Source organism: Mytilus californianus, unplaced genomic scaffold (genome assembly GCF_021869535.1).
Source record: "Mytilus californianus isolate M0D057914Y unplaced genomic scaffold, xbMytCali1.0.p SCAF_11, whole genome shotgun sequence".
Lineage (NCBI taxonomy): Eukaryota > Metazoa > Mollusca > Bivalvia > Mytilida > Mytilidae > Mytilus > Mytilus californianus.
Window position 1 is genome coordinate 46,623,940 of NW_026262593.1, and position 18,856 is coordinate 46,642,795.

The 18,856-nt window shown below is 30.7% G+C and overlaps 1 long non-coding RNA gene across 1 annotated transcript; it reads right to left on the reverse strand.

Moving 5' to 3' along the window:
* Window positions 1-2,331: 2,331 nt before the first annotated feature.
* Window positions 2,332-11,368, reverse strand: LOC127720194 (uncharacterized). Its single transcript, XR_007990659.1, has 4 exons — window positions 11,216-11,368; window positions 10,394-10,443; window positions 9,672-9,764; window positions 2,332-7,895 (listed from the first exon to the last, which is right to left on the reverse strand). It is a non-coding gene; the product is annotated as an uncharacterized LOC127720194 (long non-coding RNA).
* Window positions 11,369-18,856: the final 7,488 nt, after the last annotated feature.

The window sequence follows — 18,856 nt, forward strand, 5'->3', positions numbered from 1 at the left end:
AAAAATAAAAAGACAAACAGACAAATAATAGTACAGATGACACAACATAGAAAACTAAAGACTAAGCAACACGAACCCCACCAAAAACTGGGGGTGATTAAAAAATATGTTTCTACTCTTTGTTTTAACTAGGTATTATTTACTCACGAAATATAAAATTGATATAAAATGAACGGATAAACTATGTATTAATGTATTTTTTATCGCACAATTGAATATTACCTGCATGTATTTTTATACTTCCTATTTTACGTTACCATGATTTGTCAGAAAGTAAGCATTTTTTTTTAATTTTACAATCGAATAATGGAATTTGTTGCAAAATAAAAAGAACCTGTTTTTCATTTTAATCATTTTATCCATAATGTACTTCTGCAGCATGGACTATAATTTATTATGCAAAAAAAAAGAATACGATCAGTTTGTCAATTTTGCTTCAACTAAAGATGCCAGTCCAACGAGAAAATTTGACCACAAAATGGCTTTCGATTGTCATTTTTGGATGGATTTGATTACAGAACTGCCAATAACACAGTACTTTGAAATAAACATAATCTATTGTTAAATGACATTTTTTTATATAAAGTTAGACAATCATTTTAAACAACAAAATTATGTTTAGAAAGATACGGACATTTTGTTGCCAGATATTTCTTAAAAGTTACAAGTAGCGGTCAAGACAAAAAAATAATGTCTTAAAAGGTTTACCCCAATATGTCATTAGATCATAATAACAAATTTGATTTTGGTCAGGGGTAAAATCTTGCTGCCGACCACATGACTACTCTCATATAGTAATTGAATAATGCCACTTACCCAACAATTACCAACCCAGTAGAATCCAGGCGAGCCATAGTAGCACACTTTTCCGTCCCGCTCGTATGAAGGCGAGGAAACGATTTTACAGAAATTGTAGTCTAGTAGAGAAAGAAAGACAAGTCCTCCAAATACATATTTCTGTGGCGAGAATTCATAATTTTGAATTGATTTAGAACATATTATGTTCATTTTTTCGATCGCAGGAAAAGTTTGAAAACGAAACAAAAGCTATTTAGAATTTCATTAGGATTAAAAATATAAAAATGACTCTACTGGATAATTGCCATCATGTATGTTATATAGATAGATATACGCCATTTTATCACTGGGCGTGAACACGTATTCATGATTTAAAATAAAACTAGTTTTTTTGCTACAAGATATAGGTATGTTTGTAGCTCAACCTTTGTCGATTTGAATACAAATTCTACATTTTTATTCTGATACTCTACATTCGGAAATATACACGCTTATTTCGAGTTGAAATCGTTGTAAGGGGAAAAGGGAGGTTGCTCTGTTATACATAGTGTTGGATCATTTTGATTTTACAGTTCTCTCTGAAAAAAATCGACTTATGAAACTTGTAAAATTATTTAGCTTAAAAAATGAAATTCAAACAAGTCATCCATCAGTTTAAATTTTTGTGCATTATTCGAAACACTAAGACTTGCCTATCAAGAGGCATAATGGCATAACTATTCGAAATTTTGGCTTGGAATGGTCTTCAACTTCATCTTTGATTTGACGATCAAAATGTTTAACATGTCACTGGCGGGTCTTGTGTAGACGAAAATACGATCTCAAACATTGAATTGATTGAAAATTCGTCTTAAAATATATACCACCAAAACTAACTGACAAAAATGATAATGACGACAAACGCGTTTTAGAAGCCATTTCAAATTCTGGACTTCATACAAATGAACATCACCAAAGGTTTCAAAGTTATGAAATACAAGCTCACTTTCGTGTTCTGAAATTTTCAACATATTTAAAGGACAACCAAAAACAAGAAGTTAAAGATCTGCAGTAATACATTTGATCCCAATGTGCTGTAATGATCTTACAATGTACTTTCAATCTGTGACGAGAGATTGTATCTTCCAATGAAAATGCCATGTTTCACTCAGTTGGATAAAATCTGCCTAAATATAGCAGTGGATCTAAATGCCAAAACCTAGGGCATTCTGTTGCACTTACTTCGATGGACAATACATGGTTCTTCCTGCTAACAAACATATTGCATTCCGATTGAACATTGTAAATATTACTCAAGTTGAATATACTTTCTTTCGCTTCTTTTTGGTCATCTAGAGTAAGCAGACATCTATGGATTTTAATATGTGTAATACAGGCTCGACAATTTTTTTTTAAAACACTTACACCTCTTAGCACAATATTTGTAAGAATATATTTTTGATGGTCTACATTAAACTACCCGATCCCTCTATCAATACATATTTTGGAATGTGTTTTGAAAAGTTTGTAAGGCATAATTACGTATGCAAATGATTAGAAGATAATACGTTTATATAAAACCAATCAGTGTCATTCAAACATGATACAACTACTGTTCTTAACAATATTTCGTGCAAAGACAATTAAGGGCGGTCTTCAATCAATGCATATTAATTCATTACTGTCGTACCAAAAGCTACTCCAACAATTAAAATTTTACAATTCATACTTTTTTCTCTCTTTTGTCGGTTTCTGAACTTTGAACAGTAAATCAAAAATACCTCAAACATGATCTAAGATATTAAAGGATTCAACCCAATATTTTAAACAGTTTCGTATTACTGTGGAATAGAAATAAAAATTATGTCTATCGTACTAACACGTGTTTCGGGAATAACTGTCACCAAATATGCACGTCATTAAAGTTGGAATAACACAAAATTTAAAAAGTTTGAGAGCCTTGGAGAGCAATAAAATAGAAACGAGAGCTTTACAGAACAAAAAAAAAAAAAAAAAAACAGTCAACGGCAGTTTTTTTCTGGGTGAGTTTCAACGGCAGTTAAGTATAATATAAAGCAAAACAGGGGAGGATCCAGCCATTTATAAAAGGGGGGGGGTTCCTAACCCTGGATAAAAGGGGGAGGGTTCCAACTATATGTCCCCATTCAAATGCATTGATCGTCAAAAAAGGGGGGTTTTAAACCCCCGTAAACCCTCCCCCCTGGATCCGCCACTACAAAACAAAAATATCATTTAAATCTTATCTTCCATACTGAAGCATGGTTTTATGTACTAAATGTTTTTGATATTTTATTTGTTTCGATTATTTTGACCAGTCTTCTGCATGTCCCATCATTGGGTTATGTTTGGTTAGCATTTAATTCAGATGCAGGACTAGGCTACCTTGATGTTTAAAAAATTTAATCGATTTTTCTATGCAATGGTAATTGTGGAATTTGCTATGTTTCGGATATGTTGATGTGTTTCCCTCGGTTTTAGTTTGTAACCAGGATTTGTTTTCTCTGAATCGATTTAGGACCTGTATACTACTGTTGCCTGTATTGGATTTAACTCTAGTGCTATGCAAGCCTTTCACTTAGAGACAATGAATTACAGATAATTTTCTATTTAGACAATTCAGAAATAACTTATGTCACCATACAAATAATAACATTGTGAAAATATACATAATAGATCTTAATTCACTGTAAGCGAGGTGTATTTATAGTACTGAATTGAATTTAATTATACTGAAATTTTGATTATCACTCACAAATTTATTGTTTAGTGTGTTTTAGGTCGGCTTCTATCACATGTTAGTTTTAACGAAAGGTATATTTGATTATGTTTAAAATAGCAATGGACAAACAAAGGTAGACCAACACTTTTAAAAACCAAAGGGCAACTATACAATGACGGTTAATGACAGACGTTGTTCAATCAGTAAAGCTACTGTGTTGCGACAGGATAAGTTACATATATATTTGAATATATTTTTTTCATCAATAAACAATGTTATACAAATACTCTCAACATCAATAGAATATTATTTCAATATCTAAGTTAATACAGTATTATAATACAAATGTAGTGATATTGTTAATTATGTAAATAAACTTTCAATAGACGTAACATGCGTATATGTTTTACCAATATGGATAATGAATATATGATTGCAATAAAAATCTACAAAATAAATGTAAAACCTTGGATAATAATAGTACATAAATAGAAAGGCATATATATAATGAGATCTTGTATTGTATGAATATATATTTATACAAATAACTCAAACGATCACAAATAAGACTAATAAAAAACAATAATTATAATATTGATATAATAACCATAGTTTAAAAAAAACAACATTCTTCTATTAAATATTTGTTTAACATAGATATCAAAATTTTAAATACGTATGCATTTTTGATATTTAAAATATAGAATTAATTTTATGTGGTTAAGATGCAAGAACCAAATAGGCCAAAATTTGAAAGACCTGCAATTTAGTGTGATTTTTTTACTGTAGATATTCTATGTTTCAGATAAAAAGTAGACACTATTATTACTCTTCTGCATTCAAATAGCAAATCTAAATCATCACGACAGGTATACAGACAAGTATAGATCGAAAACGTGTTGCGTTATGTCCAATTGCAAATTTTTCGTAAATATTCGGAAATTATTCCTGTCATCAATGGACGCTTCACTAAACAAATAAACATTTGATGATACGAATCTTGCAACAATACGTATTTCATAATTTAGGAAAATTAGAGACTTCACTTAGCAAAAATTACTAAGAATATAGATATCAGAGAAAAATAAACAAAACAACAATAAATATTATAACAGATAATAACTATATAATTAACGGGACATCATATAAAAATATAAAATCCTAACCCTGGATAAAAGGGGGAGGGTTCCAACTATATGTCCCCATTCAAATGCATTGATCGTCAAAAAAGGGGGGTTTTAAACCCCCGTAAACCCTCCCCCCCCCTGGATCCGCCACTACAAAACAAAAATATCATTTAAATCTTATCTTCCATACTGAAGCATGGTTTTATGTACTAAATGTTTTTGATATTTTATTTGTTTCGATTATTTTGACCAGTCTTCTGCATGTCCCATCATTGGGTTATGTTTGGTTAGCATTTAATTCAGATGCAGGACCAGGCTACCTTGATGTTTAAAAAATTTAATCGATTTTTCTATGCAATGGTAATTGTGGAATTTGCTATGTTTCGGATATGTTGATGTGTTTCCCTCGGTTTTAGTTTGTAACCAGGATTTGTTTTCTCTTAATCGATTTAGGACCTGTATACTACTGTTGCCTGTATTGGATTTAACTCTAGTGCTATGCAAGCCTTTCACTTAGAGACAATGAATTACAGATAATTTTCTATTTAGACAATTCAGAAATAACTTATGTCACCATACAAATAATAACATTGTGAAAATATACATAATAGATCTTAATTCACTGTAAGCGAGGTGTATTTATAGTACTGAATTGAATTTAATTATACTGAAATTTTGATTATCACTCACAAATTTATTGTTTAGTGTGTTTTAGGTCGGCTTCTATCACATGTTAGTTTTAACGAAAGGTATATTTGATTATGTTTAAAATAGCAATGGACAAACAAAGGTAGACCAACACTTTTAAAAACCAAAGGGCAACTATACAATGACGGTTAATGACAGACGTTGTTCAATCAGTAAAGCTACTGTGTTGCGACAGGATAAGTTACATATATATTTGAATATATTTTTTTCATCAATAAACAATGTTATACAAATACTCTCAACATCAATAGAATATTATTTCAATATCTAAGTTAATACAGTATTATAATACAAATGTAGTGATATTGTTAATTATGTAAATAAACTTTCAATAGACGTAACATGCGTATATGTTTTACCAATATGGATAATGAATATATGATTGCAATAAAAATCTACAAAATAAGTGTAAAACCTTGGATAATAATAGTACATAAATAGAAAGGCATATATATAATGAGATCTTGTATTGTATGAATATATATTTATACAAATTACTCAAACGATCACAAATAAGACTAATAAAAAACAATAATTATAATATTGATATAATAACCATAGTTTAAAAAAAACAACATTCTTCTATTAAATATTTGTTTAACATAGATATCAAAATTTTAAATACGTATGCATTTTTGATATTTAAAATATAGAATTAATTTTATGTGGTTAAGATGCAAGAACCAAATAGGCCAAAATTTGAAAGACCTGCAATTTAGTGTGATTTTTTTACTGTAGATATTCTATGTTTCAGATAAAAAGTAGACACTATTATTACTCTTCTGCATTCAAATAGCAAATCTAAATCATCACGACAGGTATACAGACAAGTATAGATCGAAAACGTGTTGCGTTATGTCCAATTGCAAATTTTTCGTAAATATTCGGAAATTATTCCTGTCATCAATGGACGCTTCACTAAACAAATAAACATTTGATGATACGAATCTTGCAACAATACGTATTTCATAATTTAGGAAAATTAGAGACTTCACTTAGCAAAAATTACTAAGAATATAGATATCAGAGAAAAATAAACAAAACAACAATAAATATTATAACAGATAATAACTATATAATTAACGGGACATCATATAAAAATATAAAATCTAACAGATCACTTTATTGGCACATATATAGTAGATATCACAAACTAGATATAATATTCAATAAGGTAAAAAAATACATAAAATTTTAAAAGACTCTTTCAACTATTTTGTTATCGGAAGACACATTTGCACCTTGAACGTTTTTCTATAACAGGTATAGGTTTTTAAGTATACACATACATATGTGATACAATAATAAAATAATGAGCAAGTACATAAAAGACTTGATGTAAAATGAGATTCTATCTGATACAAAGACATTGCAAACCCGATATATTTTGGAGTTTTATATAACTTGTGTTGTACATGTTTTGCAGTCCTTACAAAGTATTCATTATTCAGCGCTTACCATAAACGGCAGCTGTATTTTGGTAAAGTAAATGTCGTATTACCGATTGGAGACGACCGAAGAAGCCATATTTCTTTGATACTATCAAATACACCTTACGTATATATCGTTTGTTTTTACTAGAAAAATATTATTAACTAAAAAGTTGAAAACTCAAATGTAAAATATGCTCGATCAACTTTTACATATACCTTATATGTCTTACAAAGACGCGTGTTTCAACACCATTAGACTCATCATTTGGCGTTCTGCTCTTACTGATCAATATGAAGTTGAAGACCATAAAAATGTTACACCAAATATGGCTAAGGTTGTCTATGCCTGAGAATAGATATGAACAATACGTTTACAGAAAAAGACTTAATTAAATAATCAATTTCGACAAAGGAGTATTTATACCTGTGATATCAATTTTTTGCAAGAATATCTGGAATCCATCAGCAGGTCTCATCGTAAAATTTAAAACAAATGTATAATTTCGTGGGAAGCATTTGAAATTTTAAAATAACGAAAATCAGACTATGGAAGTTTCAATTTAGTCAAAATTAAACAGCGATAAAAAGCAACAATTGATTAAAGTATACTGAATAATTCATTTTGTACAAAAATATCTTGGAGTAATTAATTACAAGTAGTATTTTACTTTACATATCGTGTTACATAATTACTTCATATATTAAAAAAAGGAGATTTAAAGTACATTTGGATGGGACAGAAACCGACATAAATTAATCAAGAACTTATTGTTCTATTCGTATATAGACATCACCGGTTTCCTAACAAGCAAATTTGTTTTCAATTTTTTGGATAATGAAGTAGTTGAGCAAAGATAAGATGAAACTAACCGTCACATGCCAAAGATACTTCTTGTTATCTAAAACAACAGATCACTCCTCTCACAGAAGTTTGATGATTACGAAATGCACAGGCAAAAGTATTTAACATTTTAATATCGTCTCCTGTGTCATTTTTCTGCTTCCAAAGATCCATGGCATAATACATACGAGATTGGGGTTTGTCTTTATCAAACGATTCTTTACTTAAGGCTACGATTCTTTCTCCCTGCTCTGACATATCTGATCCCCCTGGAAAAATAAATGTAGCGCAATTTGTATGATTTATTTGTTTTGTCTTTTGATGATGATGAATATAATGATGATGATGATGATTTTGGGCATCAAATTCTTTTAATCATTGTGTACTTGGAACAAGATAAAAGTCAAAAATTGGAAGCATATTCATGATAATGCAATGAACCCGAAAATGCAAACTGTTGTTCATTTGTTTGATATTATGATAAAGGGGTAACATAAAACAGTACAAACACTCCACATTAACTAAATCAACCGATCACTTTGATACAAAAAATAAGCAAAAATAGATAAAAAAAAGCACAAACAATGCATGATATTGATAGCCTGATCTCTTACAGGCACATATTGTGTTGGTAAATTGTTCAAGTGTAATATGCGTAACAATTTTTTCGCCAATCGAGACTTCAGTTGCATGCATAACCCATATTTAGCCTATGCAGACTAAATTTGCTAAAAGTAAAATAAATAAATGAAAACTCTGCACAGTGAAATAAAGTTAAGAATGGAAAAAGGGGAATGTGTCAAAAAGACAATAACCCGACCAAAGAGCAGAAAACAGCCGAAGGCCACCAATTGGTTCTTCAACACAGCGAGAAAATCCTAGACCGGAGGCGGGCTTCAGCTGGCCCCTACACAAAAATGTGTTCTAGTTCAGTGAAAATGGACGTCAAACTAAACTCCAAAACATATAAATGAACTAAAATTAAAAAAAACATACAAGACTAACATAGGCCAAATGCTCCTGACTTGGGACAGGCGCAAAAACGCGACGGGGTTAAACATGTTTTGTGAGATCTAAACCTTCCCCTATACCTCTAGCCAATGTACAATTAACAAACACACAGCAATACGCACAGTAAAACTTAGTTTAAAATAAGTTTGAGACCGATGTCAGAATAGGTAACAAAAGAAACTAAGCAAAATGAAAATGATACACGAATTAACAAAGGACTACTAGCTGTAACTGACATGCCAGCTCCAGATTTCAATTTAAATGATTGAAAGATTATGTCTTCATCATATGAAAATCGAGCACAATTCCTCCTGTTAGGGGTTTAGTATAATACAATAATACGAGAAGAATATAACTCGTATCATTCCAACAACTCGTTTTAGAATAAATGGATTTATTTCTAATTCAAAGACCCTATGAGTAAATCAATATTCATACAAAAATATGCCATCTTTAATGACTTGACAACAGAATCGTAACTATACCCTTTCTGAATAAGTCTGTTTAAAGGTTTGGTAAGCTTATGGGGTGAATGCCGACATTTTTGTGCTTTGTAAAGAATATTACCATAAAAGATTGGATGTGAAATACCTGAACTTATAAGATGTCTGCATGCTGATTTATATTCACGAATGATGTCCATGTACCTATGATAAAATTTAATAAATGTTTTGACTAGTTTGTGATATCGAAAACCCTGTTGTACTAGTTTTTCAGTAATACAGAGATTTATTTCGTTAAAATCAAATACGTTGTTACATACACGAAAATATGTTAACTATCTTCAAATTCCAAAACATGCACACACACATTACAGACTGACTGGTAAGTTCTAAGGTATTTGTATTACAATTGTATATCGTATTCGTCAATTGATCGCTTTGAATATCTGTAATAAACAAAACTATCTCGCGTATCACAAATGCCATGTTTATCTTAATTTTGCCAAATTGTCGATAATAGAAAACCGTCTATTCACCCATAGTGACATTAGCTTAACTTAGGACGTATAAATCAAACTTAGCAAAACTTACTGCACAAAAGTCGTATGAAGGATTCCCAGTCTGGTAGCAATAAACCTTGAGTAGAACAACAACCAAACAGCTTTGGCCAGTCTACAACGTCGTCTGTTGGAAGTTAAAATCATGCAGTATTTATTTCCATCAATTATTTTTATCAAAATAACTTAAAAGTTCTTATAAAATATTAAACCCTGTAAACACATCGGTCTGGCTTCTTTAAAAGGTCAAGCAACTCCCTAAGTTTTTTCTTTGTTATCTTGATTTGAATATTCTAACTCGATTGATGCGATTTGAAAAGCGGTTAACAACTGTTGCCTAGATTAAACATGTTCATATGTATTTCCCATAGCAGGGAGCTCGAAGGTTCTTGTCTAAAGTTTAATCTTATTTTTTGTCTTTCCTTTGTCTATTAGGATTTGGTTATTTGGTCTTTCAGCCTACATTTGAACGTTTTGATTGAGTCGATTTACAGCTTGGAATATTATTTGACTCGTATCTCTAATTGCAGCGTCTAGATTTGTGTTAGTGCGTGTCTTTGTACCGGCGTAGATTTTGTCGCATTCGTATACTATTCATGGTAGGTGGGTTTAAAATTTGACAGTGAGCACTAGAAAACAGAATAGAACAAATTGAAATAATTACAAATTCATTAGAACGAAAGAAATAAAAAGTCAACAGAACATTTACAAGAAATATAACGTATCACTTTAGTAAATGAAGAAATAAACACTTACTGATTATACAATCTTTCATCCATTGAGGTATATCTTTCTTAGAGTCCGTTCTGTAATACAATTTAGAACTGTAGATTAAAGTGTTAGTCTATTGCATGTTTATTACTTTTTACTGAAACAGTTTATTACATCTTAAGATGTATATCAATAACGTCCTGTTACTTGTACAATCACTTATATATATTAAATGATATTTTTAGAATTGAAATTTTTGCCATTCATGTTTTATACTTGGATATAGTAATAACTATACATACATCCATGTTATTTAGAAATCAAAATAAATATTTTCGTTTTTATCCCCGAAATATAAATACTAATTAGGCTTATGAACATAGGATCTGTTGTTACCGCTTCTGTGTAATTTGTCACTTGTTTTCAATTCGAGTTAATTGTATAAAGGCCATTAAATTATATACTATTCAATGCTTTTATTGATTGTTGCGTGTTTACATTGTCACATACACCTACACCTCTTTTATCGTCATTCATTCTCATAGTGCATACATGTGTTTCAATAACACATAACTGCACTATTGTCGCCATAAAAAGTCATTTGAGAAAGGTCTAGAATATATTCGACATTTAAACAATAAATGTTGTAAAGAATTATCCAGAAATGGTCCCCTTGACGGAAATATACCAACTTATACAGATCAGGTCATGGAATAAAAAAACATTTGATCCGTATATCGAGTTGAAAATGTTCTATGCAGTTATATATTTCCTTTTTTTGATTTAATCATGTTCATACGAAATGAATCAACAATACATATTTGTTTGAAGCAGTTAAGATTCACTTTGTATTATTGAAGTACTTACAGTTGAAAAGAATCCGATGGCCTTTCTTGCCGTCTTCTTTTTATAAGTACAATGCAGCAGATAATGACAGTGGTCACGGGTATTACTGTACTGCATAAAATGACAATGCGCATAGTGAATTTATTATTTTTCGTATGATTCATCTGTGTCGGAAAACCTGTCAATCAGAAAGGCTAGTTTCTTGAGACTGATACAGTTTTTTTTTTATAATTGATATGATATGGCTGCTAATGTGACATCTATCTATTAAGACCAAAGCACAAAAATGAGAGCAACTCAATATTACGGTGCGGCCTTCAACAATGATCTGTACAATACATATTTTAGCTAAAAAAGTCACTGGAATGGCAAAATATAAAACTTATTCAAAAGTGAACATTTACAGTCTGATTTATACTACATAATAATAACATTTTTGGCGGACAATTCCCTCTCGATTACAGGTAAAGCGTATACATGTATTGAACGGATCGTTGTTCTTCAAGTGGTTGCATATACATGTATTGAACGGATCATTGTTCTTCTAGTGGTTGCATTTAACATTGAACTACATCTTTGAACTGTGGTTTATCGACATAAGAAAACACACTATAATAATCAGTAATTTAGGCTTTATATTCTATGCCGAAATTTTTTAGATAAGAGGTTTGTCGTTCATGTTTCGTCATGGCGTTACAGTTTACCTCAACTTATGAGTTTAAAAGGTTTCCTTGTAAATTCCGCCTTCTTGTATTAAATACCTTAAGTGATTTTATTGCACTTTCTTATTATGCCTTTTGCTGTCTACTATGGCAATAAAAGGGAGATTGAGATGTAAAAAAATAAACAATTTAATCTTTGAAACTGTCAAAGTACCTAAACCTTATAAATGAGTGTCTTCATTGTGAATTGTGGTGTTGATTAGTGAATCTTTGTTGGTACAAAATAACATATAACAAAAATACCAAACTGCAGGGCAAATCAAAGAGGGGGAAGTCCATAAAAAATTACAAAAATAAAGAGCGGAAGAAGTAAAAACAACTGCCGTATTCTTGACTTGGTACAGACAAACATCCTTCTCGTTTTCATTGTGAGACTACGTGGTCACATTCCGTACAATCTTTACAGTAAATAGCGATATTCTGGGACGTCATGAATTTTTGTGTTGGACACGGTTTACACTGTGCCTGGGAATTATGCATCTTTTAAATGAAAAACATTTTAAAACAAATTAAATTTAAAAAAGAAAGAACTGGCAGTTTATCAATTTTTTTAAAACAATGAATTAGTGACGTATGCAGTATAGTTAATTGCCAAATCTGAAAAGTTTAAAGTAATATTTTTTCTAGAGCGAACACGCAATAAGTCGTTCTTTCCTTACGTTTGTTTGTATTGTTGGTGGTTTTTTAATGCTTTCCCTTTTCATTGATTGGTAATCCTTGTAATTTTTTTAATTCATTCTTATATTTATCTGCTGATATCATACAGACCCATTCATGCTTTTTAAGTAAGTCAGGGAGTGTCCAAATTAACATATGACTATTTTTCTACTTACCAGACAGTCATTAACAAAATAAGTTCCCGGGGAACAATAATAACACAATGTTCCGTCTTTTGAATACGACGACCAGCTTTCTTCTAAACTATACACAACGATTACACATAAGGTGAATCCAAATATAACTGTTGAGGTGACATCCAGGTATTTTAAGATTTTCATAACTGTCAATAGTAAATTACATTTAAGAAAACGTAAATGTTTTTGTTTTTCTATATAAACATGTGGTATGAAAAAGACGTTATATAAATATATTTGGTATCAATCGTTTGATTTAAACCGAAACGAACAAAAAGTTAAACCTCAATTACCAAATTCGTAAAAATAGATTTATTGGCCATGGTTACACGTATAATCAATAAAGATTGTTATTAAACTGTTAGATATAATATCGCCCTGTACAAGCATATGTAAAAGTCAATCATATAACGCATGAAGTGGCATCTAAAAATAACAAAAACATAAAGCAGAATTCGCAAAAATAAATTAACACATAAATGTTTCAGAAAGTTTATTAATATCTATTAATAAGGAATATTTGGGAAGGATTTTCGATAGGGAGGGTTGATTTTATTCGCTTTACCATACATTTACATGTTTATGTATCAATACACATTGGAAGTCATATTCGTACATTGTTGGAAAATATAAAATTTATTTGTACGAGAGCTCGTCGAGCTTTCCTCCTGTTTCGTAGCGAGTATAAAATACCTTTTGATAAATCCACAGTAATTTGAAAATAACCTGTCGCTGATAACAGGAGTGGGAAAACGGAGACTATAAACGTATGGTATACATTTATGTTATCTATGACTGTGTTTTTGTTTTGTAGGGTAGAAATGTCGATGGCATCCATAATCCACCCAGAACAGATCGAAATTTAGTACAAATCTGAATAACCCGATTCAACCAGTAAATATTGGAATTTTGATTTCTACATGGTTTTTAACTTTAAATTCAACTTGTTGATAACGAGGAGGATTCTGGACACTAAATTTCTAATAGGATCCAGAATATAAAAAAAATTATATGATTCTTGATTGCACAGGGGTTGTAGTGTAAGTTATAAATGGTATTAATGTACTTCGTACTTGAGTACAAAAACATTTTGCTAAAATGAATTAACTTTCTTGAAATTCCTTCAAAATGGGTTAGTAAAATAAAATGTTCTTGTATTTTGAAATTAGAATATTATGTTGAAGATGACAGTGAACATTTACCTTAATTAATCAATTTGATTCGTCAAAAGATAACATATAGGAATACAATCAAAATTGTCTTGTTTAATCGTGTTTAAGAATATATGTTCTTATACTTTTATGTTTTTGATTTTTTTCTCAAATTAGTAAAAATTTAACTTTTGAATCATTTTTTAAGTATCTTTAATTTGATCAAATGTTAGGAAATAAACCAGTGTTGTTAAAACATTAAATTATATACATATATATATATATATATATATATATATATATAAACAAGTCTAAATTGAAAACAACGTTCAAACCTATAATTGCGTTGGATAAAAACCGCAATTTTTATACATTAAAAATTATATATATATATCTTTCACAATTCAAGAGTCTATCCTAAATTGAGGTAAATTTTATGGCCTTCCAAATACCAAATAACATCACTGAAGAGACATTAATTGTCGAAATCCGGATATGGTGTACAAATTTTTGCACCTCATGTTTGCGGTAAACCATCTTTTCCGCAAGTTTATTGTTTTCTGTTTGGTAATAAATTAATAAATAGATCTTTTTTGTTACATCTTGTGATCAGGTTATTTGGCAATCGCCAGTGGCAGTCAGCAGGGTGTAAGAACATCAGTTGTTCGACCTGCTAGTCAAATGCGTTTTGTTAAAATATACTTTTTCACTCATTTGGTCATTTGGAAAATGTTGTTTGTGCTGTATTTAGACCCCTCTACCAAGAAATTTGTTTTGCATGCACACGTATAAAAATTGCGGTTTTTATCCAACGCAATCATAGGTTTGAACGTTGTTTTCAATTTAGATTTGTTTATATGTTTTCGTTTGGACTTGTAGTATATTTGACTTCGGGTTTATATGATCCGTTCATCCTATTTTGACTCTTTCAAAATTCAAGAGTCTATCCTAAATTGAGGTAAATTATATGGCCTTCCAAATACCGTTTCGATTCCTAACATCACTGAAGAGACATTAAAAGATGGACAAAAGATACCAGAGGGACAGTCAAACTCATAGATCGAAAACAAACTGACAACGCCATGGCCAAAAATAAAAAGACAAACAAACAAATAATAGTACAGATGACACAACATAGAAAACTAAAGACTAAGCAACACGAACCCCACCAAAAACTGGAAATGATCTCAGGTACTCCGGAAGGGTAAGCAGATCCTGCTCTGCATGTGGCACCCGTCGTGTTGCTTATGTTATTACAAATCCGGTAAATAGTCTAATTCGGTAGGTCACATTCGTGAAAAGGGAATGGTATTGTAGTTACGACATAAGGAACATATCCGATATCATCTGTGAAACGGTTATTCCATAACTGTCAACCAACTCGTGATAGCGTCCGTAAAATTTACGAAGGGATGATTTCAACTTCACCATTTGGAACTCTTGGTTTAATAGCTTCCTTGTGAGCAGCAATCCTCTATCAAGGAAATCATAATAGGAAATACAAGCCCGGGAATATCGTATCAATTGGGAGATATATACTCCGTATGCAGGCGCTGCTGGAATGTTGCTACATAGAAATGGAAAGTTCACAATTGGGAAACTGAAATCATCTTTTTTGTCGTAAAGTTTTGTTTTCAACCGACCCTCATTGTCAATTTCTAGATGTAAGTCAAGATATGAGGCAGACTTAACTGTATCTGTAGTATCCTTTATCTCTAGTATCCTAGTATCTGTATCTGTAGTATCCTTTATCTCTAGTATCCTAGTATCTGTATCTGTAGTATCCTTTATCTCTAGTATCCTAGTATCTGTATCTGTAGTATCCTTTATCTCTAGTATCCTAGTATCTGTATCTGTAGTATCCTTTATCTCTAGTATCCTAGTATCTGTATCTGTAGTATCCTTTATCTCTAGTATCCTAGTATCTGTATCTGTAGTATCCTTTATCTCTAGTATCCTAGTATCTGTATCTGTAGTATCCTTTATCTCTAGTATCCTAGTATCTGTATCTGTAGTATCCTTTATCTCTAGTATCCTAGTATCTGTATCTGTAGTATCCTTTATCCCTAATTGTCGAAATCCGGATAGGGTGTACAAATGTTTGCACCTCATGTTTGCGGTATACCATCTTTTCCGCAAGTTTATTTTTTTCAGTTTGGTAATAAATTATTAAATAGATCTATTTTGTTACATCTTGTGATCCGTTTTTTTGGCAATCGCCAGTGGCAGTCGGCAGGGTTTAAGAACATCAGTTGTTCGACCTGCTAGTCAAATGCGTTTTGTTAAAATATACTTTTTCACTCATTTGGTCTTTTGGAAAATGTTGTTTGTGCTGTATTTAGACCCCTCTACCAAGAAATTTGTTTTGCGGGCACATGTATTAAAATTGCGGTTTTTATCCAACGCATTCGTAGGTTTGAACGTTGTTTTCAATTTAGACTTGTGTGTATATATATATATATATATATATATATATATAACTACGATCTGTATTGTGTCTTATACTGTTAGAGGCAAATTATGTTTAACGACTATATTATATTAATGTGTAAACACGTTAAGTATGAGCTATGAAAGTCAAGTAGTTCGCGCATTTTTCTTAGTAGGTTTAAAAATATTCAAACAAATATATTTTGCAGTGGGTTAGCATTCGTTAGCAGTCACTATCTTATAGATTAACAACTGTTGGTTATATTGATAATTTAGAATCTTCATAGAAGATGGAGCACGAATGTTGTGTTAATTTATTCTTTTGATGTGTCAGTTGTATGCAAGAGTGAGATCCCTTTGTACTATGTTTCAATTCCAACAAGTCTATCGAATCAATGCGTGTATTGTCGCCTATGAACAGGATCCTTATTTCATCTTTACGATTAGTTGTTTGATTTAATTTTAAATTATTACAAAATTTATAAATTTGATACATGTTAGTATTTATTATTGGTTTAGTAAAGAAATTTATGTTTATCTATGATTTTTTTTTATTTGTTTTGAAACGTTTAAAATTATTATATACCAATATAAAGAACCTTTCATAATTTCATAAATATTAGTTAGTTACAATTTGAGTTGCATAGCTTGTTGGAGCAACCTACTGTGAGAGTACAGATTGTGCAGTGCCAGAAACTAATCCTGGATAGTTACTTTTAAAAAGTAAAATAACAAAACTACACAAATCCAAGGAAAACTCAAAACGGAAAGTCCCTTATCAAATGGCAAAATCAAAAGCTCCAACACATCAAACGAATGGTAATATTATATTATGGTTATACATTATATATATAGTATTCTGTCTACTTTTTGTCTTACACTGCTACTTTTGCATAGGTACTATTTCTGTACTAAAAATCTGTAGTACTGGAAATTTACTTTTAATATTAAGTACTATGTCTTTACTTTAAAATTCTTGTAATATTTAGGTACCTGTATTTTACAGTACTTGATTTGTACTTGAAATATTTGGTACAGAAGTAATACCAACAGTGATCGCAATATTCCATGTTTGAAAATCATAACTTTAAGAGATTTGAAATAGACAAACTTTCAAAATGCTGAAAATGTAATGGTGTAACCAAAATTTTGTAGTACTTAAATTTCAAGTACATATCAAGTACTGTAAAATACAGGTACCTAAATATTACAATAATTTTAAAGTAACAAAATAGTACTAAATATTAAAAGTAGATTTTCTGATTCATACCAATTAAAACCTAGTTGAAATCAGAATTTGTTTATCAACCATATACATTGGGATATCCATATTCGTACTAGGTGGATCATGGATTGTACTAGATAATTACTAAATAAGACGCAATAAAAAAAAGATATATTGTTTTTCGTGATAATGAAATAAACTAAGATAATCGAACTTGTCTGAATCGAATAGAAAAAATGAATATATTTCACAGAGGAGGCTTTTTATCAAACTTATACTTATTAGTACATTTATATTTTTAAATTTGATCTTTTTCCTTATTTTCTATCAGAGTAAAAATCATGAAAATGATAGAAATCAAATTCTTTATTTAGAAATAGTTGATTTACATGCAAGTTGGTAACTTCCTACAAAGATTAATCAGCTTTACAGTTCCGAAATCTTGCAATATTTGTTTCATTGGTGCGATACAAAAGAGATTTTTTCTATTTTGATATAAAACTAAACAATATTTAAATCAATTCAATAATCAAATGTTTTTTGTTGCAGTCATTGTGAATCGAAGTACAATGTGGAGTTACAACGTATTTAACTAAATGATAAGAGCATGTCTAGCTTCACTTACCGAAAACCCTCCACATGATTGGAAATCCTTTTCTAAACATATACGACCTTGACGGAGGTTCCAACACCCTTTCATGTCCCTCAACAAGGGCGACAGCACACAACAGGTTAAAAAACGTAAAACAGATCATGGTCGACATTCATCAAATGAAAAACTTATGCAGCCGATTGAATTTATATATACCTTGCCCACGTGGGACACACCTTATCTGACTTCCTAATAGCACGTTATGTCTTTGTTTACGTTACTCTTTAATTTACATCATATTTGGCAGTTCTTTATTAATAATTATATCTATCCAATAAAGGGGCAGTTTGATTATATAAAAGTAAACAATAAAATCAATAAACTCGACGACAGATTTTATCCATCGGATCACCAGTGATGGTGATACAAGGCTGAAAATACATATTTATATTGAAAAGTTATAAATTTTGTCCACGCTGTGCATAAAATATGAAAAAAAAATAAGGCTGAGTATTCCCTTTGTGTCTATTAAGACATCAAATTGTTCAAAAATGTTCTCAATGGTTTCCTACCGGTTTCACTGTTCCACAGATATTCATGGATATGGTTGCTAGCGACGTCGTCAGGGGTAACGTATATTAGTGATATATATATATATATATTGAGACCCCTCTAACAAGAAATTTGT